Here is a 6,319-nt window from a genome sequence, read left to right as displayed (position 1 = left end):
GCTGCCAGTCTTAGGACATCTAATCTGCCCCCTGTCCCAAGGAAGGATGCGGGAACATAGCAGCTGCTGTCCCAAGGGTCCCTTGGAGTGAAAAGCCCTCCGGGTCTTGGTAAACATGTAGGATGTTTGATCCCAACTACCACCTCCGTGTTTCCCAGCCTGGGGTCCTCTTCTTCCTCCTTGCTTATAATGAGGGGTAAGGGAGGGGTCCAGATGTCTGTAAGGGAAAGTGCGAGCAGGCAGCCAGCACCCCGAGACCCAGAGTCTTATTTAATAAAGGTTGGTGGAGTTGCCTTGAAACCAAGTTAAACCGAGTGACTCTCAGGCTGCCAGGAAGGATCTGTGCCTAGGGCCAATCCCTGTGTGGATCCTAGGTGGGATAGGAAAATCTTCATAATGCTGTTCTATGGTATTGTTTTCTTGCTGATTCTTTTGCCCTCCAACCAGGATCGCTCATCACACTATAATTGTTCCTGCACATCTGCGATCCCTGATAGAGGTTCTGTAGCTCCACAGGGTAGGGGCTTGTTCATGCTTGTGTTCTAAGTACCTAGGACACATGTTGGTTGTAAAGTCTCCTCAGTCTAATCCTCATTGTTGTGTAGATGATCTCTCTTTACTCCTTGCTTTTAAGATGTCATTAGTGTTTTGCAGTTTTATTACAATGTATCTAGATATTTATTTATTCTATTTGTTCTGCTCAGTATGTTGTATTTCCTGTATGTATGAATTCACATATTTTATCATATTGGAAAGTTCTCAGAAACCATCCAGATATTATTTTTCCTCCATCCTCTGTGCTCTCCCCTTTGCCAACTCTGATTAGGAGTGTTCTAGACCTTTTCATTCTGTCCTCCGTGTCTTTTAACCTGTCTTCTGTAGTTTTTCATCTCTTTGTGTCTTGGTGATACATTCAGGTAATCTCTTCCAGTCTGTCCCAGTTCACTGATTCTCTCTTAGGTTACATCTGATGTGCTGTTTAATCCTCACATGGAAGGTTTTTTAATTTTATTTTTTGATTATTGTTATATGCATATGAAAATTACTCTACTTGGCCGGGCGTGGTGGCTCACTCCTGTAATCCTAACACTTTGGGAGGCTGAGGCAGGTGGATCACGAGGTTAGGAGATCGAGACTATCCTGGCTAACATGGTGAAACCCTGTCTCTACTTAAAAAAAAAAAAAATGAGCTGGGCGTGGTGGCGGGCACCTGTAGTCCCAGCTACTTGGGAGGCTGAGGCAGGAGAATGGTGTGAACCCAGGAGGCAGAGATTATAGTGAGCTGAGATCGTGCCACTGCACTCCAGCCTGGGCGACAGAGCGAGACTTTTTTTTTGAGAAAAGGTGGCATGAGCCACTGCGCTCGGCCCCTACTCTACTTTAATTACACTATTTTACTGAGCTATAATCTATAGTCAGTAACATGTACACATTTAACTGTACGATATGATGAATTTCAACAAATGTACACATCTATTAATGTGGCTAAAGATCCAGAACATTTCTTTCATCCCATAAAGTTCCCTTGTATCTATTTTTAGTCAATTTCATCCCCCAGAGGGAACTACTACTCTGATTTTTAAGACCCAGTGATCTAGCCAGGCACAGTGGCTCACGCCTGTATTCCCAGCACTTTGGGAGGCCGAGGCAGGTGGATCACTTGAGGCCAGGAGTGCAAGACCAGCCTGGCCAACATGGTGAAACCCCATCTCTATTAAAAATACAAAAATTAGCCAGGCGTGGTGGCAGACACCTGTAATCCCAGCTACTTGGGAGGCTGGGGCAGGAGAATTGCTCCAACCTGGGAGGCAGAGCTTGCAGTAAGCTGAGATCATGCCACTGCACTCCAGCCTGGGCAACAGAGTGAGGCTTTGTCTCAAAACAAAAACAAAAACAAAAAAACACTGGGCACAGTGGCTCAAGCCTATAATCCCAGCATTTTGGGAGGCTGGGCGGATCATGAGGTAAAGAGATCGAGATCATCTTGGCCAACATGGTAAAAACCTGTCTCTACTAAAAATACAAAAATTAGCTGGCTATGGTGGCGTGTGCCTGTAATCCCAGCTACTTGGGAGGCTGAGGCAGGAGAATTGCTTGAACCCGGGAGGTGGAGGCTGAAGTGAGCCAAGATTGCACCACTGCACTCCAGCCTGGGCAACAGAGTGAGACTCTATCAAGAACGAAGGGAGGGGCTGGGCGCGGTGGCTCAAGCCTGTAATCCCAGCACTTTGGGAGGCCGAGACGGGTGGATCACGAGGTCAGGAGATCGAGACCATCCTGGCTAACACGGTGAAACCCCGTCTCTACTAAAAAATACAAAAAACTAGCCGGGCGAGGTGGTGGGCGCCTGTAGTCCCAGCTACTTGGGAGGCTGAGGCAGGAGAATGGCGTGAACCCGGGAGGCGGAGCTTGCAGTGAGCTGAGATCCGGCCACTGCACTCCAGCCTGGGCGACAGAGTGAGACTCCGTCTCAAAAAAAAAAAAAAAAAAAAAAAAAAAAAGAACGAAGGGAGGGAGGGAGGAAGGAAGGGAGGGAGGGAGGGAGGGAGGGAGGGAGGAAGGAAGGAAATTACATCACAAAGGATACAGATGAGTAACCAGGTGGATGAGATGCTTCCAGCAAGGTTTGCGGGAGGGGTATGGAGCTTCCATGCCCTCTCTGGGCATGACATCCTCCCAGCACCTCCAAGCCTTCTCCAACCTGTAAGTTCTCTGAACTCCATTGTTAAGGGTTTTTATGGAGGCTCCATTATGTAGCATGATTGATTAAATCATTGGCCTTGGTAATTGAACTCACTGTCAGCTCCTCTCCTCTACCTGGAGGCTGGGGAGGGGGTTGAAAGTTCCAACCCTCTAATCACATGGTTGGTTCCTCCGGCAACCAGCCCCCATCCTCCAAGAGTCACTCCATCAGCATCAGCTCAGGTGTGGTTGAAAGGGACTTAGAAATAACAGCAGATGCTCCTGGCACCACTATCACTCGGGAAATTCCAAGGGTTTCAGGAGCTCCGTGCCAGAGACCAGGGTAAAGATTAACCATATATTTCCATCACAGACAGAGGGGAGGCCGAGGAGACAGGGCACCGTGGGATGGACTCCAGGCTCAGGTCCTCTTCACCCTATCTTGCCTCAGCGGGGAACCGGAGGCAGAGACTCAAGCCTGCTTTAAGTTTGGGCTTGGAAAAAAAAAAACAAAAAACCCAGGGAATTAGAACCCTTTTTTTTTTTTTTTTTTGAGATAGAGTCTCGCTCCTGTCACATTCAGCTCACTGCAACCTCTACCTCCCGGGTTCAAGCGATTCTCCTTCCTCAGCCTCTTGAGTAGCTGGGATTACAGGCATTGCACCACCATACCTGGCTAATGTTTTTTGTATTTTTAGTAGAGACAGGGTTTCACCATGTTGGCCAGGCTGGTCTTGAACTACTGACTTCAGGTGAGCCACCCACCTCGGCCTCCCAAAGTGCTAGGATTACAGGCGTGAGCCACTGCACCTGGCCTAGAAGCGTTTTTATTTCTCCCCTTCTCCTTATTTATTTCTTACTTTTTTTTTTTTTTTTTTTTTTGAGATAGAGTCTCACTCTGTCGCCCAGGCTAGAGTGCAGTGGCACGATCTCAGCTTACTGCAACCTCTACTTCCCAGGTTCAAGTGATTCTCCTGCCTCAGCCTCCCAGGTAGCTGGGACTACAGGCACCTGCCACCACACCAGACTAATTTTTGTATTTTTAGTAGAGACGGGGTTTCACCATGTTGGCCAGGCTGGTCTCGAACTCTTGACCTTACCTGCCTCAGCTTCCCAAAGTGTTGGGATTACAGGCGTGAGCCACTGCGCCGGCCTATTTTTTTTTTTTTTTCAATTCTTCAGCTAAAAGAGTGGAAGAGGTGATTTATTATAGGGTTGTTACACTCGGCCACAAATAAACACAGATATAGTCCAGAATGTCACAAGTCCAGGGCAGAGGACCAACATGGGCAGTTTTGTTTATGAGCAAGGTGGGTCTCAGAGGTGATCGGCGATCAGAGGGCGATGAAGTTCTAGATCCATTGAGACAAGCTCTAGACAGTAGCATGGAGTCCCACAGCTTGTACCAGCATCCCCAGCGCCCGGCATTCCCTGTTTCTTTTCCTGTGGCCTCCACGGTGCAAAAAGCTAGCGGTTTACTTGGACCTCTGCCTCATCTTTCTTCTTTTGCGCTTCAGCCTGCGCATTCGCTTCTTCCTCCACTTGGCTCTCATGGCACAGAGGTTTCCAAGAAAACGACGCTGAGGCCGCGAGGCCGGCCTATTTTTTAACTTTTGGATTTAAGTTTCTCCCATTGCCACCTTTGCCCATAAAGAGGGTGGGATGTGGGGGAAGCACAGCCTGGTCATCCTAATCGCCATTAGGGAGCATCTCCTTCAGGCTGGGATGCAGCACCCATTAACACTCACACCTGGAGACCCAGATGGGCACCGCCCACTCCGACTGCCCTTCCCTAACCTCTGCCCCGCCCTGCAGGCTCTGCATCCGGGACTGAGGACCACATTCACAGCAGGAGGGCCAATTCTTCCCCCACGGGGAAAACAAGCAGAGAGGGTACTAAGCTGCTTGGTGGCCCTCACCGCCTTGGATGGGGGTGAGATGGGGGTGAGATGGGAGAGGCACAGATTGAGGGAGGCCCATTCCTGTGCAGAGGCCTCTCCATGCCAGTGAGGAACCACATTAGTACCTCCTTAGCTTCTCCTTCCCTGCTCTGATCCTGAGATCACCGAACTCTCCTCCTTCCACCTCCCACAAGCCAGGCTCTCAACAGGGGAAAGCACTTCGGCATCTTGGCCCGCTCTCCCCTGAGCCTCTGCTGGGAAAAGTCTTCCCAATCTGGCCTACCCTTGTCTCACTTTCTAAATGGGAAACACCTATCCCTGGCCAGGCGCGGTGGCTCATGCCTGTAATCCCAGCACTTTGGGAAGCCGAGGCAGGTGGATCACCTGAGGTCAGGAGTTCGAGACCAGTCTGGCCAAGATAGTGAAACCCCGTCTCTACTAAAAATACAAAAATTAGTCAGGCATGGTGGCAGGTGCCTGTAATCCCAGCTACTTGGGGGCTAAGGCAGAAGAATCGCTTGAACACAGGAGGTAGAGGTTGCAGTAAGCTGAGATCGCGCCACTGCACTCCAGCTTGAGTAACAGAGCGAGACTCCATCTCAAAAAAAAAAAAAAAAAAAAAAAAGGAGAAGATTCAAGAAGCCCTATGGAGAGCTCCACGTGTCAAGGAACTGAGGCATCCTGCTCACAGCCAACACCAACTTGCCAGGCATACAAGTGTGCCCATCTTGGAACCTGATCCTCCAGCCCTAGTCAAACCTTACATTTCTGCAGCCCTGACTGACATCTTGGATACAGCATCATGGGAGACCCTGAGCCAGAACCATGCTCCCAAATTTTTCTTTTCTGTTCTTTTTTTTTTTTTTTTTTGAGACAGAGTCTCGCTCTGTCGCCCAGGCTGGAGTGCAGTGGCGAGATCTCAGCTCACTGCAAGCTCCGCCTCCCAGGTTCACACCATTCTCCTGCCTCAGCCTCCCGAGTAGCTGGGACTACAGGTGCCCGCCACCACGCCTGGCTAATTTTGTGTATTTTTGGTAGAGATGGGATTTCACCATGTTAGCCAGGATGGTCTTGATCTCCTGACCTCGTGATCCGCCCACCTCGGCCTCCCAAAGTGCTGGGATTACAGGCGTGAGCCACCACGCCCTGCTCTTTTTTCTTTTCTTTTCTTTCTTTCTTTCTTTCTTTTTTTTTTGAGACAGAATTTCACTCTGTTGCCTAGGCTAGAGTGCAGTGGTGCGATCTTGGCTGACTGCCACTTCTGCCTCCCGGGTTCAAGCAATTCTCCTGCCTCAGCCTCCCGAATAGCTGGAATTATAGGCGCCCACCACCATGGCCGGTTGTTTTTGTATTTTTAATAGAGACAGGGTTTCACCATGTTAGACAGGCTGTTCTCGAACTCCTGATTTCAGGTGATCTGCCCGCCTCAGCCTCCCAAAGTGCTGGGATTACAGGCGTGAGTCACTGTGCCCGGCCTTTTTTGTTCTTTTTTTAGACCCGGCGTCTTACTCTGTCACTCAGGCTAAAGTGCAATGGCACAATCATGGTTCACTGAGGCCTCGACCTCCCAGGCTCAAGCGATCTTTCTGCCTCACTCCCAGGTAGCTGGGACTATAAGCACACACCACCATGCCTGGCTAATATATATATATGTATATTAGAGATGCAGTCTTGCTCTGTTGTCCAGACTTGCCTTGAACTCCTGGCCTCAAGCAATCCTCCCACCTTGACCTCTC

Source organism: Macaca mulatta, chromosome 16, assembly GCF_049350105.2.
Source record: "Macaca mulatta isolate MMU2019108-1 chromosome 16, T2T-MMU8v2.0, whole genome shotgun sequence".
In the NCBI taxonomy this organism is placed as follows: Eukaryota; Metazoa; Chordata; class Mammalia; order Primates; family Cercopithecidae; genus Macaca; species Macaca mulatta.
This window is presented reverse-complemented; position numbering follows the sequence as displayed.